Below are 20,430 nucleotides of genomic sequence, written 5' to 3'. Positions count from 1 at the left end.
CCAGAAGGACAAGCCAGGTGGAGGCCCGAGGGCACCACACACCAGGCCGGCGAGGCCCAGGGGGGGCGCGCCGCCCTAGTGTGTGGCCCCCTCGGCTGGCCTCCGACGCCCTCCTCTGGACTACTTAAAGGGTTTGATCTAAAAAAACACGAGGACGAAGTCGAAGTCGCCAGAAACCCTCCAGAACGCCGCCACATCACGAAACTCCATCTCGGGGACCAGAAACTCCGTTCTGGCACTCCGCCGGGACGGGGAATTGGAGGAGATCATCGCCATCATCACCAACGACGCCTCTCCATCGACCAGCAATGCTTCCCCCATCCATGTGTGAGTAATTCCCCCGCTGTAGGCTGAAGGGGATGGTAGGGATTGGATGAGATTGGTCATGTAATAACATAAGATTGTTAGGGCATAGTGCCTAGTGTCCGTAATTGGTACTTTCATGATATTGTTGCAACTTGTTATGCTTAATGCTTGTCACTAGGGCCCGAGTGCCATGATCTCAGATCTGAACATGTTATTATTTCATCATAATATGCATTGTTTTATGATCTTACCTGCAAGTTGTATACACATGTCGCTGTCCGGAACCAAAGGCCCCGAAGTGACAGAAATCGGGACAACCGGAGGGGATGGCGGTGATGTGAGGATCACATGTGTTCACGGAGTGTTAATGCTTTGCTCCGGTACTCTATTAAAAGGAGTACCTTAATATCCAGTAGATTCCCTAGAGGCCCGACTGCCACCGGCTGGTAGGACAAAAGATGTTGTGCAAGTTTCTCATTGCGAGCACGTACGACTATATACGGAACACATGCCTATGGATTGCTTTGTACTTGGACACCGCTTTATTATTATCTGCAAATGCCCTGCTTTGATTGTTACATGAGTTTCTCTCATCCATGCAACGCCCGTCATCCATCCCTGTGCCTACAGTATTTTAATCCTGCTGTTTACTATAATCACTACTGCTATCTTTCTTACTCTGCTGCTGCTATCTCACCACTGCTACTACTATAAAACTGTTACTACTGATAAACTCTTGCGAGCAAGTCTGTTTCCAGGTGCAGCTGAATTGACAACTCCGCTGTTAAGGTTTTCAAGTATTCTTTATCTCCCCTTGTGTCGAATCAATAAATTTGGGTTTTACCTCCCGCGAAGACTGTTGTGATCCCCTATACTTGTGGGTCATCAAGACTATTTTCTGGCGCCGTTGCCGGGGAGCATAGCTTTATTTGGAGGTTCACTTGGACTGATATTGTTCGCTGCAAATTCTCCATCATGGGTAAATCTCGCGATTCTAAAGTCGCCATATTACCATCCACTACAAGAAAAGGTACAACTCTGAGTACCTCTGCTGCTTTTGATTCACCATCTGTGATAAGTCAACTTGTTTCACCGCCGCAAGCTTCACTTTCTGGTACTTCTGCTGAATCTGAAAACTCTCATAATATTGATAATGTTTCTGCTGTGCTTGATGATAGTGGTTCATTGGGATCCTTTCTAGATGCTACAATTGCTAGGTCTAGACAAATTGAAAATGCTGAAACTCCTAATGAAAATGCTGCTACACCTGTTAATTCACCTGAACTTGATTATTCTAGTGATGATCCTGATGAGGATTATGTGGAGCTTAATGATGATTTTATTAATAGATGCAATGCTATTACTGATGCAAGAAAAATTAAAAAGTTTCTCGCACAACATCTTTATTAGACATAAGTTATCTCCTGATCCTAAATTTGCCACATCTCCTATATGCATTAAGGATAAAGATTATGATTTTTCTCTTGATCTATCTCATATAGCTATTGTTGAGAAAACACCCTTTTGTGGTACTGAAAAAGAAAGTGCTGTAGAACACATGAATGAATTTTCTTCTATGAGTAGCTTGTTTTCTGATGATGTTAAGATGCGCACTTATTTCGTTGCTAAAATTTTTCCTTTCTCATTAAAGGATGATGCTAAAACTTGGTATAATAATTTGCCTCCTGGTTCTATTAAAAGTCCAGGTGATTTGCTTAATGTTTTCTTTCGGAAATACTTTCCTGCTAGTGCTCAACATGCTGCTTTACAGAAAATTTATAGCTTTGACCAGGAAGATGAAGAGAAATTGCCTGAAGCATGGGCAAGATTTTGCTCTCTTATCAGAGCTCGACCTGGACATGATTTGGAAAAGCATGAGTTACTTGATATATTTTATAGTGGACTAACCGTTGAGTCTAGAGCATATTTGGATAGTTGTGCTGGTTGTGTTTTCAGGAAAAGAACTCCAGACGAAACTGAATAATTATTGGCTAAAATAGGCCGGAATCATGATGATTGGACTACACCTGAACCAACTCCGATGCCAATATTGAAGAAGAGGGGTTTGATTAAATTGAATGATGAAGATATGAGGGAAGCCAAGAAATCTCTTAAGGAGAAGGGTATTAAATCCGAAGATGTGAAGAACTTACCTCCCATAGAAGATTTATGCGAGATAATTCCTCCTTCATCCATGATTGAGGTAAACTCCCTTCAACGCTTTACTAGGGAAGACATTCCGTATTCAAAACCTCCTGCTCAATGCTTAGATGAGTTCGATAATTATATTGTTAAGCAAGAAAATTTTAATATGAGAGTAGAGAGTCATCTAATAGAAAATTCTCAAGCTATTAGTAATTTGCATGATATTGTGGAGAGAACCTCCAATGATGTTAAGATGCTTGCTAAACATTTTCAAATGGTTCAAACTCAAATTGATCAACTCACTAAAGTGCAAAAATGACTTGTTGAAAAATAATTCTAAAGAGAAACATGCTTATGAAGTAACAACTAGAGGCGGTGTCTCTACCCAGGATCCTCTATATCCTGAAGGGCATCCCAAAAGAGTTGAACAAGATTCTCAACGAACTGAACCTAGTGCTCCTTCTAAGAAAAAGAAGAAGAAACATAAAACTGTTGTAGAATCCTCTGAACCTGCTAATGATCCTAATAGTATTTCTATTTCTGATGCGAAAACTGAAAGTGGTAATGAACATCAAAATGATAATGATAAGAATGATGTTTCGGATAAAGAAGAAGTTGAAGATGAACCTGAAAAGCATGCTAAAAATAAAAAGTATACTAAAGAAGATTTTATTGCTAAGAAACATGGTAATGAAAGGGAACCTTGGGTACAAAAGCAAATGCCTTTTCCTGCTAAGAAATTGAAATCAAAGGAAGAAGAACACTATAATAAATTTTGTGATTGGATGAAACCTTTATTCTTGCAAATCCCTTTGACTGATGCTATTAAATTGCCTCCTTATTCAAAGTATATGAAAGATATTGTCACTAACAAAAGGAAAATCCCCAATGAGGAGATTTCCACTATGCTTGCTAATTACTCTTTCAATGGCAAGGTTCCAAAGAAGTTGGGCGACCCAGGTATACCTACTATTCCTTGTTCTATTAAGAATAATTATGTTAGAACTGCTCTATGTGATTTGGGAGCGGGTGTTAGTGTTATGCCTTTTTCTCATTACAAGAGACTTTATTTAGATAAGTTGATACCTACTGATATATATTTGCAAATGGCTGATAAATCTACTACTATTCCTGTTGGTATATGTGAGGATGTTCCTGTTCAAGTTACTAATAACTGCTTGATATTAACTGATTTTGTTGTGTTGGAAATGCCTGAAGATGATAATATGTCTATTATTCTTGGGAGACCTTTTCTTAACACCGCAGGGGCTGTTATTGATTGCAATAAAGGAAAGGTTACTTTCAATGTTGATGACAAGGAGCATACCGTCTATTTCCCCAAGAGGATTGATAAAGTATGTGGAGTTAATACTATTTCTAATGTGAGAACTATCAAAGTTGGAACTATTGATTGTCATATATATGAGCCTCAAGAAGGATATCAAAATCTTATGATTGGATCCATATCAATACAATTCAAGGTAACATGATTGATTTGAGGTTTATTTCTTCTTATGCTATGTAAAATTTATTTGGTGGCAAGACTTGATCAACCTTGTTAACAAATACTTTTTATATGCATAGAGGAGGTAAACAACATTTCTTTCTTCCTCCACTTATTCTACTTGCTGTAGCACTTTTGATTTGCAAAGTTCCTTAGTTGTATAGAAATTTCAAAATCTTTTTCTGCCCAGTAATAATAAACTTAATACCCAGAAATGTGCATTTTTCAAAGTTTTCAAAAATTCACAAAAATTATACCGTTGGTCCTATTTTTCGAAGACGCACGTGGGAGCACCTGGGGATGACCAGTGGGGCACACCAGGGTGGCACCCCACAGGCCGGCGCGGCCTGGAAGGGGGGGCGCCACCCTGGTGTGTGGGCTCCCCCTTGCCCCACTTCTTTATCTCTTCCTCCCACTCTCTTCTCTCTCCCGAAAAAACCAGCACCAGCTTTCTCTCACTCGCGTTTCTGCTCAAGAGCTCAAGATTTCTCGATCTCTTTGCTCAGCCCAGATTTCTGTCTGAAATTTGGCACATTTGCTCTCCGGTATGTAACTCCTCCGATTATCCAAGTAGAATTTTGTTTGGTTGAGTATATCTTGAATATTTTGCTGTTGTAGGTAACATGTTTAGTGAGCTTGTATGCTTGTTCTAAGATGTATAAACTAGTTTTGATGCATGATTAGTACTCTAGCAAGTTCCTATAGTGGTTCTCCTCAATTATATGTCACCAAATCAAATTTTATAATGATTGTTGAAAATTTCAGAAAATGGAGTGGAATAGACATCAACTAAACCAACAAGAATTGGAGGTGCAACAAGTCATGAGAGTGAACCGCGAAGAGGGAATATACCCCTCTTACTACCCGTGCACAGATTTCATGAGAAGTGCAGGAATCTTGGGAGATGTTCGGAATCTAATTTCTCGTGCAGGGTTGAATGATTTTGTTGACGGAGAACCATGCCAGAATGCAAAATTGACTATGTCTATTGTGCAGGATTTTAAGTTCAATTGGTCGCAATCTAACCCCATGGTTCAATACAAAATTTATAATAAAACTGTCAACTTGCCATTCGATGATTTTTGTACAGCGATTAGAGTGCCGCAATGGGGATCATGCGAGAAGATAAGGGGATCGCTGCGAGAGCTCTTAAACCTCTTCGAGATGATTTGTCATGGAAGGAGCTTCTCGGAGGATGGTGGTAAATTAGTAGCATTCAACTCCCAACTATTCGCTACTTTGCTTATTTTATTACTAAGTGCGTCCTTGCTAGAAAGTATGCAAGTAAATTATCTATTCAGGATTTAGCTTTTCTAGCTGCTGCATTGCAAAGTAATAAGGCTTATAATTTGGGTGCGTTGATGGCTTATAGACTTGCTACTGATTGTGAGAAAGGCGGAATTTGTGGAGGTCTCGTCGCCTCTCGTTTACTAGCTTTGCATGGTGTAGAACCTCACCATCTTGATATTCAACTTCCCATAGAAAACTTGACATAGTCTCCATGATTAAACGTGAATTTGTTTCTGATTCATCTAATTTGGGTAACCTGTTTTACAAGATGACATTTTATAAAAAAGCTTGGAGAATAACTAAGAAAACTGAAAAACTAGTAAGATTGCCTGCGCCTGTTCTATTTAACCTTGATTCCAGGGAGGATTGGTCAGTCACAGAAGGTGCACTGAATGCACACATAGAGGGAGGAGGCCATCATGCAAGAGATAACACGGAGGAGGCCGAGGAACACCTCGACTCGTCATCCGATGCAGCAAGTTCTTCGCATCATCATTTTGGGCATGTGGAGCCTCCACGCTTTTCTTCTGCACAGGGACCTCACTATGACTACGCCATGTATGATCCACCGGCGTGGAACAGCGACCCTCGCTGGGGTTGAACTCCACTTAGGCCAAAAGCCTAAGCTTGGGGGGAGGTATACCGGCATCACTCATTCTTTGCATATTATGGTTGCTGGATACTTGTATATACTTGTTTAGTTTCTTTAAGTGGTTTTCTAATGAGAGGGAGATGATATTTGGGGAAGTGCTGATTGAAAACAGATTCTGGACTGTTACTAAAAAAATTCTCAAAAAATAGCCAGAACGTTATTTTGCGAAGCCAATTTTTGTGCATATTCCCCAGGTTGTTATCTAACTTTCATTAGTTGAACACTTTTCGATTTGAGCAGCGGAAGAATTTCTTAAAAATCGATTACTGTACTGCTGTCAAGTTTGACGAATTCCTGCTGCTTTGTGTTTATGTGACTTTTCTAGATTTCATTTTCTTGTTTTTGCTTTGTTTCTTTCCTAAAACACAAAAGGACCAAAAATATTTCTGTTGTTTCTCTTCATCATTTGTTTATTTTGGTTTCTTGCATTTATTTTGCTTTATTTGCTATCATTGGTTTGCTATAAGAAAATTCAAAAAGATTTTGCTTTGTTTGCTTGTTCCCCTTTGTTCTTGTTTCCAATTTGAAAACACCAAAAATATTTGCTGTTCTTCTTTGGTTTGTAAAGTTCATTATGAGTTCAATGGTCTTCGGTGGCTGGAGCGTGGTTTTCATTTCATATTATCCAAGCTACACAAGTGAAAAGCAATAATGACGATCTACGACAATTCGACTGTGGTGAGAGGCTGGTATGAACTCTATTTGTTTTCATTTTTGTACATATACTCATCCATGTGAGCATACTTAGTTGGTTCATGTGAGGTACTACCTCCGTTTCAAGGAATAAGGCGCACGCGTATTCCAAGACGAACTTTGACCATAAAAATTAACCAACAAAATCTTGATTATATTATATGTAATTAGTACCGTTGGATTCGTATTGAAAAGCACTTTTTAATGATACCAATTTCATATAAACAATATTTATCTATTTGAAGTAATTCTTGGTCAAACAAAAAGCACGTAAAACGAGGGTGCCTTATTCCTTGAAACGGAGGTAGTATATGTCATTTAAGAAAGTCTAGTAGTTCATGATCTCTCATGTTTAGCTCCAATTTATTAATATGAGTAGCATGTCATGGATGTTTGCTTGCATTGTTTTATTCATAAATAGGCATGACATTGTGGTATCCTCCTCTGAATAATTCATTTGAATCAACTTGGAACATGCTCACGCATGCATATGACTGAACAAAAGTCAATTAAGCCTCTATGATTTACATTGCTTCAGAGTTCTTGTATCACTTTTATGCCTCCGTTAATTTATTTTGCCGCAAGCATGATTATGACAGTGACTGCTCTCTTGATTTGTCACTCCCCAGTCTATTGCTAGCCTTCACTTGTACTGAGCGGGAATGCTGCTCGTGCTTCCAAACTCCTGAAAACCAAGTTGTTCCAAAGTGTCCACCATGAATACCTATGCATGGCATTTCAAACCATTCCAAGTAAATTCTCATGCGCTACCTTTAAACCTTCAAAATGCTTCTCAATTTGTGTTAATGTTTTATAGCTCATGAGGAAGTATGTGGTGTTTATCTTTCAACCTTGTCATTTACTTTTGACGGACTTTCATAATAAGAGCTGGCAACCGGGTGCCCAGCCCCAACTAATAACTTCATTAATAATTCTCTTCACATGTTTTGCTCTGATTCATCAGTAAGCAACTTAATTTTGCAAATAGACACTCCTCCATGGTATGAGATTGATGGTAGGCACCCGAGGATTCGGTTAGCCATGGCTTGTGTAAGCAAAGGTTGGGGGGGAGTGTCACTCATAATAAAAACTAAAGTACATGTGTAAACAAAAGAGAAGAGGGATGATCTACCTTGCTGGTAGAAATAACGTCCTCCATGGGAGCCGCTCTTGAAAGTCTGGTTGGCGAGGTAGTTGGTGTACCCATTACCATTCGTTGACAACAACAAACACCTCTCAAAATAATTTTACTCCTGTTTTAAAAATGAAAAGCTCTAGCGCATGTTAATCCCTGCTTCCCTCTGCGAAGGGTCAATCTTTTACTTTTATGTTGTGTCTCCATCCTTTCTTTGAGCACTTTCTTGAGAGCACAACTGTCATTCTTAGTATAATATGCTTGTCTCAAAATATGATTGACTGTGGTATAACTTTGATGCTTTTATCTTTGACAATCTCTATTTCTAGTCTTTTTATGAACCTCAGAGGTGCCTGGGCATTTATGTTTTGCTGTTCAAATTTGGGCAAGCGAGATACCACTTTATCATACCCTTTTATGAACATTGCAATCCTGCTTATAGACATGATTCATGATGCTTATTATTAATTGTTGGTACCTTTCCATGATTAACATAGCTATTAGATGATCTTATTTGCATGTACCTTATTATGAACTGCCTAAAGTGTTAGCTATATCATGAGAATATTTACATCATATGAGCAAATGTGTTCGTGAAAGTTCTTTTATCGCACTCAGTTGTTAACTGAATTGCTTGAGGACAAGCAATAAGCTAAGCTTGGGGGGAGTTGATACGTCCAAAACGTATCTACTTTCCCGAACACTTTTGCTATTGTTTTGCCTCTAATTTGTGTATTTTGGATACAACTAACACGGACTAACGCTGTTTTCAGCAGAATTGCTCTGGTGTCTTGTTTTTGTGCAGAAATTCAACTTTCGGGAAAATCCTCGGAATTTATACCAAAGGGCCTATTTTACCAGAAGACTCACGGAGCCAGAAGGGCAAGCCAGGTGGAGGCCCGAGGGCCCCACACACCAGGCCGGCGCGGCCCAGGGGGGCGCGCCGCCCTAGTGTGTGGCCCCCTCGGCTGGCCTCCGACGCCCTCCTCTGGACTACTTAAAGGGTTCGATCTAAAAAACGCGAGGACGAAGTCGAAGTCGCCAGAAACCCTTCAGAACGCCGCCACATCGCGAAACTCCGTCTCGGGGACCAGAAACTCCGTTCTGGCACTCCGCCGGGACGGGGAATTGGAGGAGATCATCGCCATCATCACCACCGACGCCTCTCCATCGACCAGCAATGCTTCCCCCATCCATGTGTGAGTAATTCTCCCGCTGTAGGCTGAAGGGGATGGTAGGGATTGGATGAGATTGGTCATGTAATAGCATAAGATTGTTAGGGCATAGTGCCTAGTGTCCGTAATTGGTACTTTGATGATATTGTTGCAACTTGTTATGCTTAATGCTTGTCACTAGGGCCCGTGTGCCATGATCTCAGATCTGAACATGTTATTATTTCATCATAATATGCATTGTTTTATGATCTTACCTGCAAGTTGTATACACATGTCGCTGTCCGGAACCAAAGGCCCCGAAGTGACAGAAATCGGGACAACCAGAGGGGATGGCGGTGATGTGAGGATCACATGTGTTCATGGAGTGTTAATTCTTTGCTCCGGTACTCTATTAAAAGGAGTACCTTAATATCCACTAGATTCCCTAGAGGCCCGGCTGCCACCGGCTGGTAGGACAAAAGATGTTGTGCAAGTTTCTCATTGCGAGCACGTACGACTATATACGGAACACATGCCTATGGATTGCTTTGTACTTGGACACCGCTTTATTATTATCTGCAAATGCCCTGCTTTGATTGTTACATGAGTTTCTCTCATCCATGCAACGCCCGTCATCCATCCATGTGCCTACAGTATTTTAATCCTGCTGTTTACTATAATCACTACTGCTGTCTTTGTTACTCTGCTGCTGCTATCTCACCACTGCTACTGCTATAAAACTGTTACTACTGATAAACTCTTGCGAGCAAGTCTGTTTCCAGGTGCAGCTGAATTGACAACTCCGCTGTTAAGGCTTTCAAGTATTCTTTGTCTCCCCTTGTGTCGAATCAATAAATTGGGTTTTACTTCCCGCGAAGACTGTTGCGATCCCCTATACTTGTGGGTCATCAAGGCCCGGCTGCCACTGGCTGGTAGGACAAAAGATGTTGTGCAAGTTTATCATTGCGAGCACGTACGACTATATACGGAACACATGCCTATGGATTGCTTAGTACTTGGACACCGCTTTATTATTATCTGCAAATGCCCTGCTTTGATTGTTACATGAGTTTCTCTCATCCATGCAACGCCCGTCATCCATCCCTGTGCCTATAGTATTTTAATCCTGCTGTTTACTGTAATCACTACTGCTGTCTTTGTTACTCTGCTGCTGTTATTTCACTACTGCTACTGCTATAAAACTGTTACTACTGATAAACTCTTGCGAGCAAGTCTGTTTCCAGGTGCAGCTGAATTGACAACTCCGCTGTTAAGGCTTTCAAGTATTCTTTGGCTCCTCTTGTGTCGAATTGATAAATTGGGTTTTACTTCCCGCGAAGACTGTTGCGATCCCCTATACTTGTGGGTCATCAAGACTATTTTCTGGCGCCGTTGCCGAGGAGCATAGCTTTATTTGGAAGTTCACTTGGATTGATATTGTTCGCTGCAAATTCTCCATCATGGGTAAATCTCGCGATCCTAAAGTCGCCATATTACCATCCACTACAAGAAAAGGTACAACTCTAAGTACCTCTGCTACTCTTGATTCACCATCTGTGATAAGTCAACTTGTTTCACCACCACAAGCTTCACTTGCTGGTACTTCTGCTGAATCTGAAAATTCTTATAATATTGATAATGTTTCTGCTATGCTTGATGATAGTGGTTCATTGGGATCTTTTCTAGATGCTACAATTGCTAGGTCTAGACAAATTGAAAATACTGAAACTCCTAATGAAAATGCTGCTACACCTGTTAATTCACCTGGGTCTGTTGATTATTCTAGTAATGATCCTGATGAGGATTATGTGGAGCTTGATGATGATTTTATTGATAAATGCAATGCTATTACTGATGCAAGAAAAATTAAAAAGTTTCTCGCACAACATACTGTTAGATATAAGTTGTCTCCTGATCCTAAATTTGCCACATCTCCTATAAACATTAAGGATAAAGATTATGATTTTTCTCTTGATCTATCTCATATAGCTATTGTTGAGAAAACTCCCTTTTGTGGTACTGAAAAAGAAAGTGTTGTAGAACATATGAATGAACTTTCTTCTATGAGTATCTTGTTTTCTCATGATGTCAAGTTGCGCACTTATTTTGTTGCTAAAATTTTTCCTTTCTCATTAAAGGATGATGCTAAAACTTGGTATAATAGTTTGCCTCCTGGTTCTATTAATAGTCCAGGTGATTTGCTTGATGTTTTCTTTCGGAAATACTTTCCTGCTAGTGCTCAACATGCTGCTTTACAGAAAATTTATAGCTTTGACCAGGAAGATGGAGAGAAATTGCCTGAAGCTTGGGCAAGATTTTGCTCTCTTATCAGAGCTTGACCTGGACATGATTTGAAAAAGCATGATTTACTTGATATATTTTTATAGTGGACTAACCGTTGAGTCTAGAGCATATTTGGATAGTTGTGCTGGTTGTGTTTTTCAGGAAAAGAACTCCAGACGAAGCTGAAGAATTATTGGCTAAAATAGGCCGGAATCATGATGATTGGGCTACACCTGAACCAACTCCGACGCCAATATTGAAGAAGAGGGGTTTAATTAAATTAAATGATGTAGATATGAGGGAAGCCAAGAAATCTCTTAAGGAGAAAGGTATTAAATCTGAAGATGTGAAGAATTTACCTCCCATAGAAGATTTATGCAAGATAATTCCCCCTTCATCCATGATTGAGGTAAACTCTCTTCAACGCTTTACTAGGGAAGATATTCCGTATTCAAAACCTCCTGCTCAATGCTTAGATGAGTTTGATAATTATATTGTTAAGCAAGAAAATTTTAATATGAGAGTAGAGAATCATCTAATGGAAAATTCTCAAGCTATTAGCAATTTGCATGATATTGTGGAGAGAACCTCCAATGATGTTAAGATGCTTGTTAAACATTTTCAAATAGTTCAAACTCAAATTGATCAACTCACTAAAGTGCAAAATGACTTGTTAAAAAATAATTCTAAAGAGAAACATGCTTATGAAGTAACAACTAGAGGCGGTGTCTCTACCCAGGATCCTCTATATCCTGAAGGGCATCCCAAAAGAGTTGAACAAGATTCTCAACGAATTGAACCTAGTGCTCCTTCTAAGAAAAAGAAGAAGAAACATAAAAATGTTGTAGAATCCTCTGAACCTGTTAATGATCCTAATAGTATTTCTATTTCTGATGCTGAAACTGAAAGTGGTAATGAACATGATAATGATAAGAATGATGTTTCTGATAAAGAAGAGGTTGAAGATGAACCTGAAAAGCATGCTAAAAATAAAAAGTATACTAAAAAAGATTTTATTGCTAAGAAGCATGGTAATGAAAGGGAACCTTGGGTTCAAAAGCAAATGTCTTTTCCTGCTAAGAAACTAAAATCAAAGGAAGAAGAACACTATAATAAATTTTGTGATTGGATGAAACCTTTATTCTTGCAAATCCGTTTGACTGATGTTATTAAATTGCCTCATTATTCAAAGTATATGAAAGATATTGTCTCTAACAAAAGGAAGATTCCTAATGAGGAGATTTCCACTATGCTTGCTAATTACTCTTTCAATGGCAAAGTTCCAAAGAAGTTGGGCGACCCAGGTATACCGACTATTCCTTGTTCTATTAAGAATAATTATGTTAGAACTGCTCTATGTGATTTGGGAGCCGGTGTTAGTGTTATGCCTTTGTCTCTTTATAAGAGACTTTATTTAGATAAGTTGATACCGACTGATATATCTTTGCAAATGGCTGATAAATCTACTGCTATTCCTGCTGGTATATGTGAGGATGTTTCTGTTCAACTTACTAATAACTGCTTGATATTAACTGATTTTGTTGTGTTGGAAATGCCTGAAGATGATAATATGTCTATTATTCTTGGGAGACATTTTCTTAACACCGCAGGGGCTGTTATTGATTGCAATAAAGGAAAAGTTACTTTCAATGTTGATGACAAGGAGCATACCGTTTATTTTCCCAAGAAGATTGATAAAGTGTGTGGAGTTAATACCATTTCTAATGTGAGAACTATCAAAGTTGGAGCTATTGATTGTCCTATGTATGAGCCTAAAGAAGGATATCAACATATTATGATTGGATCCATATCAATACAATTCAAGGTAACATGATTGATTTGAGATTTATTTCTTCTTATGCTATGTAAAATTTATTTGGTGGCAAGACTTGATCAACCTTGTTAACAAATACTTTTTATATGCATAGAGGAGCTAAACAACATTTCTTTCTTCCTCCACTTGTTTTACTCGCTGTAGCAATACCTTTGTATCTTTACTTTATTGCATTATTGCGCCAAGTAAAGTCTCTAATAGAAAGTTGATGCTAGATTTGGATTTCTGCGCAGAAACAGATTTTTAGCTATCACGAATTTGAGTTTTTCTCTCTGTAGGAGAATCTACAAATTCTGTAAAAATTCACATGTGATCCTCAGATATGTACGCAACTTTCGTTAGTTTTGAGTTTTCTGATTTGAGCAACGGAAGTACCTCGAAAAAATTCGTCTTTACTGGCTGTCCTGTTTTGGCAGATTATGTCTCTGTTTTTTGCATTGTCTCTTGTGGACTTTAAGTAAGGCTTTCTAGACGTGGAGAGCTGTAGCTAATGTTTTATTGAGTTCTTGCAATGTGTCACTACAGGGCTAAAGTGGATTAAAGTTTTTGAGTACTAACCCCTCTAATGAAGTTTATGAGAAGTTTGGTGTGGCAGAAGTTTTCAAGGGTCAAGAGAGAATGGTGATATAATGTGATCAAGAAGAGTCAAAAGCCTAAGCTTGGGGGGAGGTATACCGGCATCACTCATTCTTTGCATATTATAGTTGCTGAATACATGTATATACTTGTTTAGTTTCTTTAAGTGGTTTTCTAATAAGAGGGAGATGATATTTGGGGAAGTGCTGCCTGAAAACAGATTCTGGACTGTTACCAAAAAAAAATTCTCAAAAACAGCCAGAACATTATTTTGCGAAGCCAATTTTTGTGCATGTTCCCCAGGTTGTTATCTAACTTTCATTAGTTGAACACTTTTCGAGCTGGGCAGCGGAAGAATTTCTTAAAAATCGATTACTGTACTGCTGTCAAGTTTGACGAATTCCTGCTGTTTTGTGTTTATGTGACTTTTCTAGTTTTCATTTTCTTGTTTTTGCTTTGTTTCCTTCCTAAAACACAAAAAGACCAAAAATATTTCTGTTGTTTCTCTTCACCATTTGCTTAATTTGGTTTCTTGCGTTTATTTTGCTTTATTTGCTATCGTTAGTTTGCTATAAGAAAATCCAAAAAGATTTTGCTTTGTTTGCTTGTTTCCTTTTGTTCTTGTTTCCAATTCAAAAACACCAAAAATATTTGCTGTTCTTTTTTGGTTTTGTAAAGTTCATTATGAGTTCAATGGTCTTCGGTGGCTGGAGCGTGGTTTTCATTTCATATTATTCAAGCTAGACAAGTGAAAGGCAATAATGACGATCTACGACAATTCGACTGTGGTGAGAGGCTGGTACGAACTCTATTTGTTTTCATTTTTGTAAATATACTCATCCATGTGAGCATGCTTAGTTGGTTCATGTCAGGTATATGTCATTTAAGAAAGTCTAGTAGTTCATGATCTCTCATGTTTAGCTCCAATTTATTAATATGAGTAGCATGTCATGGATGTTTGCTTGCATTGTTTTATTCATAAATAGGTATGACATTGTGGTATCCTCCTCTGAATAATTCATTCGAATCGACTTGGCACATGCTCGCGCATGCATATGACTGAACAAAAGTCAATTAAGCCTCGATGATTTACTTTGCTTCAGAGTTCTTGTATCACTTTTATGCCTCCGTTAATTTATTTTGCCGCAAGCATGATTATGACAGTGACTGCTCTCTTGATTTGTCGTTCCCCAGTCTATTGCTTGCCTTCACTTGTACTGAGCGGGAATGCAGCTCGTGCTTCCAAACCCCTGAAAACCAAGTTGTTCCAAAGTGTCCACAATAAATACCTATGCATGGCATTTCAAACCATTCCAAGTAAATTCTCATGCGCTACCTTTAAATCTTCAAAATGCTTCTCAATTTGTGTTAATGTTTTATAGCTCATGAGAAAGTATGTGGTGTTTATATTTCAACCTTGTCATTTACTTTTGACAGACTTTCTTAATAAGAGCTGGCAACGGGGTGCCCAGCCCCAATTAATAACTTCATTAATAATTCTCTTCAGATGTTTTGCTCTGATTCATCAGTAAGCAACTTAATTTTGCAAATAGACACTCCTCCATGGTATGAGATTGATGGAAGGCACCCGAGGATTCGGTTAGCCATGGCTTGTGTAAGCAAAGGTTGGGGGGAGTGTCACTCATAATAAAAACTAAAGTACATGTGTTAACAAAAGAGAAGAGGGATGATCTACCTTGCTGGTAGAAATAACGTCCTTCATGGGAGCCGCTCTTGAAAGTCTGGTTGGCGAGGTAGTTGGTGTACCCATTACCATTCGTTGACAACAACAAACACCTCTCAAAATAATTTTACTCCTGTTTTAAAAATGAAAAGCTCTAGCGCATGTTAATCCCTGCTTCCCTCTGCGAAGGGTCAATCTTTTACTTTCATGTTGTGTCACCATCTTTTCTTTGAGCACTTTCTTGAGAGCACAACTGTCATTCTTAGTATAATATGCTTGTCCCAAAATATGATTGACTGTGGTATAATTTTGATGCTTTCATCTTTGATAATCTCTATTTCTAGTCTTTCTATGAACCTCAGAGGTGCCTGAGCATTTATGTTTTGCTGATCAAATATGGGCAAGCGAGATACCACTTTATCATATCCTTTTATGAACATTGCAATCCTGCTTATAGATTGATTCATGATGCTTATTATTAATTTGTTGGTATCTTTCCATGATTGACATAGCTATTGAATGATCTTATTTGCATGTATCCTATTATGAATTGCCTAAGTACTTGACCATATCATGAGAATATTTACATCTTATGAACAAATGTGTTTGTGAAAGTTCTTTTATCGCACTCAGTTGTTAACTGAATTGCTTGAGGACAAGCAATAAGCTAAGCTTGGGGGGAGTTGATACGTCCAAAACGTATCTACTTTCCCAAACACTTTTGCTATTGTTTTGCCTCTAATTTGTGTATTTTGGATACAACTACACGGACTAACGCTGTTTTCAGCAGAATTGCTCTGGTGTCTCGTTTTTGTGCAGAAATCCAACTTTCAGGAAAATCCCCGGAATTTATGTCGAAGGTCTTATTTTTCCGGAAGAATTACGGAGCCAGAAGGGCAAGCTAGGTGGAGGCCCGAGGCCCCCACACACTAGGCCGGCGCGGCCCAAGAGGGGGGCGCGCCGCCCTACTGTGTGGCCTCCTCGGCTGGCCTCCGACGCCCTCCTCTAGACTACTTAAGGGGTTTCGACCTAAAAACGCGAGGAGAGAAGTCGAAGTCGCCAGAAACCCTCCAGAACGCCGCCACCATCGCGAAACTCCGTCTCGGGACCAGAAACTCCGTTCTGGCACTCCGCCGGGACGGGAAATTGGAGGAGATCATCGCCATCATCACCACCGACGCCTCTCCATCGACCATCAATGTTTCCCCCATCCATGTGTGAGTACTTCCCCCGCTGTAGGCTGAAGGGGATGGTAGGGATTGGATGAGATTGGTCATGTAATAGCATAAGATTGTTAGGGCATAGTGCCTAGTGTCCGTAATTGGTACTTTGATGATATTTTTGCAACTTGTTATGCTTAATGCTTGTCACTAGGGCCCGAGTGCCATGATCTCAGATCTGAACATGTTATTGTTTCATGATGATATGCATTGTTTTATGATCTTAGCTATAAGTTGTATACACATGTCGCTGTCCGGAACCCGATGCCCCAAAGTGACAGAAATTGGGACAACCGGAGGGGAAGGCAGTGATGTGAGGATCACATGTGTTCACGGAGTGTTAATGCTTTGCTCCGGTACTCTATTAAAAGGAGTACCTTAATTTCCAGTAGATTCCCTAGAGGCCCGGCTGCCACCGGCTGGTAGGACAAAAGATGTTGTGCAAGTTTCTCATTACGAGCACGTACGACTATATACGGAACACATGCCTATGGATTGCTTAGTACTTGGACACCGCTTTATTATTATCTGCAAATGCCCTGCTTTGATTGCTACATGAGTTTCTTTCATCCATGCAACGCCCGTCATCCATCCCTGTGCCTACAGTATTTTAATCCTGCTGTTTACTATAATCACTACTGCTGTCTTTGTTACTCTGATGCTGTTATTTCACTACTGCTACTGCTATAAAACTGTTACTACTGATAAACTCTTGCGAGCAAGTCTGTATTCAGGTGTAGCTGAATTGACAAATCCGCTGTTAAGGCTTTCAAGTATTCTTTGGCTCCCCTTGTGTCGAATTAATAAATTGGGTTTTACTTCCCGCGAAGACTGTTGCGATCCCCTATACTTGTGGGTCATCAAGGATCCACCTAGAGGAGGTGCCTAAGGAGGATGAGTGCATAAGGGAGGAAAGAGCTCGAGTGGAAGCTTCAAAGACGGAGGAGCGCCACCATTTCTTCGACTCGGTGGTTAATTTGGCTCGTGACATAAGGGAGAAGGAAGAACTGGCTGAAGAATCAAAGAAGAAGAAGGCAAAGGGGGAGGGAGCCTTGGCCACGCAGTGATGTCCGTTTGGCTAGGTTCTTGTTATCGAACCTTTATGTTGTCGAACCTTGATGTTGTATGAACCTTGATCTTGTCGAACCTTGATGTTGTCGAATCTTATTGTAATTTGAACTTTGATGTTGTGTGAACCTTCATGTCGTCGAATCTTATGTGTAGTCTGAACCATTATGTTGTCTGATAGATGTTGTGTGCAATGGTGTATTCAAAAATGCTGAAATATGGTAGCACTTTTCATGATGTAGCACATGTCAATGTGTGGCGACCTTGCCATGGGCGCCACACTTCTCAGTGTGACGCCGATGCCATGGGCGCCACACATCACAATTTATATGTCGAAAACATTCAGGGGCTTCAGACGCTTAGTCCTTAGCCAGCGACCCTGTTTGTGTGGCGCCGCTGTGAAGTGTGGCGCCCTTGGCATCGGCGCCAAACAGGGTTGCCAAAATGGCTAAGGACTAAGCGTCCGAAGTCCCTGGATGTTTTGGACATATAAATTGACATGTGTGGCGCCCATGGCATCGGCGCCACACTTTCAATATGTGGCGCCCATGGGAGCGGCGCCACACGTCCTGCCACGTCGGCTGGTTAACCGCGCGCAATGTCGACCACGCCACGTCGGCATGGATGTGTGGCGCCGCTTGCATGGGCGCCACACAGTGGGGTGTGGCGCTGATGGAAAAGGCGCCACATAAAAGGGTTAGATGGGTGAAATAGTTTGGCCGGAGGATCAGTCTGTGCTTTTCTTTCAGAAAAGGGTTATTTTGTGTAAATCGCCCTCCAGTTCTACCTTTCTTTAAAGAAGTCAAATAAATATTTTTATAATTTTTAAAAATATTATAACAAAATGTTTTGGATATTTCCAATGATATATCCTAGAAGGCTCTAAAATTTATCATATTTACATTTTTATGTAGCTTATCGGAATTTAACGAATTCAGCAATATAGGTTTGCATGCTAGTACGATGCATCATGGACTACATCTACAACCTTTTCATAAATTCTAGAAACATGTAGAATGTTTTCTGCTTGGGAGCAAGGGAACTCTTCATGAAAGTATTTAGGACTCCTTTCGGTTGAACCCACTCTTGGACCCAATATATGGTAAACAGTAATAGTTTGTGAAACTAGTGAAAAATTGCTACATTTTGAACATGCCATTGTAGCAAAAGAAGCAACGTGTGTAACAAAACCTACATATCCATATGCAACATTTTCTCCCATGGTTTGTACAAAATACTTAGACAATGTTGCAACATTTTGAAAATGTTGTTGTAATAAAACTAACAACATATGAAACAAATCCTCATTGATTCTAGCAAATCCTCGAGAAATTTAACGCACATATCTAGCATAAGGACATGATGTTTGCAACAAATCCCAATTACAATTGAAGCATCAACACAATATTTACACCAAATCCTAAAAATGTCATAACATACTGCTCATCGATTTTCAACAGCACAAGCATGAACTTGTAGCAAAATTTGAAACACCATCCGTAGCATCAACAAATCTTAGAAATTAGGTACATCTATCATCAAAAAATATAATTCCAACCTCGCCATCGCTAGGGAGACCAGAGCCTCGACGGTGCAAAGATCGGGCCACCTCGAACACATATCATATTGGTCCACCATCTCTCCCGATTGAAATAGTGGGGGTTTCTCGCATCGAGCTCCCATGTCTGTGTCCATGACAACTTGATTTACGAGTCCACACAATGTTCACTATGATTAGCTTAATTCTCATTTAGTCCACATGTGGAAAGAAAATTCCTATTGCAAATACCATGCATAGAAAATATTCCTCGCAACCAGTTTTCCATTTAGAAAAAATGAATAAAAAGGCTCAGATTTAACTAGTGTACTTTAAACAAAATAATTTGCAATCATAGTGCAAATTAAAATATAAACCATGGTGCAACTTGAAATAAAAACTCAGAAAAATACTTCAGTTGCAACAATAATACAACTTGAAAAATAAAATCAGAATCTCTACGTCAATGTCTATCAGCGGAGTTTATTGAGATCTTAGTTAATACGCATTCGAACGAGAATTAACAAAATTGTTAATTTATCCATTCATTCTTTGCGTACCAGCATAGTGTTGATAAAGCTATAATTCGTTAGGCACATGTGATTTCTTTTGTATCTATTAGTAATATACCTCCCGTATATTCATGCGTCTGATTTTTCTGAAAATGATGGAATATATACATCTAGTATACACGTGTATTCGATCCGACTACGGTTCGTACCATTTAAAACACGTTTGGTTTAAGTGGTTTGAAGGCTCAAACTCGAATACTGTAATACCATGATAATGCACGGTAAAATGTTTGGGTCTAAACTCAGTGAGCTCCAAATATATACCATGAGATCTAACCAGTATATATGTCTTTAAGCTGGTGTTTGGAGGCTCAAACATTCTTGGATCGGCTCCAAACTCAGTGAGCTTGTTTCTTACTTTGAGTACTTTGATCTAGATAGCTGGTTTAAGATTTGGGTCAGAGGAGAATCAGATTTGAGAGCGGTGAAGTCAGTTCAGACTGATGCAGTTTCTGCACCGAGTAGTTTTGGGAGAAGAATAGTTTGGACAGGCAAACGGTGTCTGATTGAGCTGAATTTTGGTCAGTATGTTGGGTACTCATATGTCTGCTTGTCTAACAAGTTTGGTGTTGATTGGATCTACGGGCGATTTAAGAGCAGTCTGCTGAATACCAAAGAGGGTAGAATCTATGATATCTCTGCTTTGTTGTATCTTGCCTCTTGTTGTTGTTGTTGTTGTTGTTGTTGTTGTTGGTGGGCAACGAGATGAAGTGTGTTGTAATCTCTATATGTTCTATAGAAGACTATGTATTTATGTTGCTCATAGTGAAGCTTACA

The sequence above is a fragment of the Lolium perenne genome, chromosome 3, assembly GCF_019359855.2.
Source record: "Lolium perenne isolate Kyuss_39 chromosome 3, Kyuss_2.0, whole genome shotgun sequence".
Classification (NCBI taxonomy): Eukaryota; Viridiplantae; Streptophyta; class Magnoliopsida; order Poales; family Poaceae; genus Lolium; species Lolium perenne.
Note: the sequence above shows the minus strand (reverse complement) of the source record.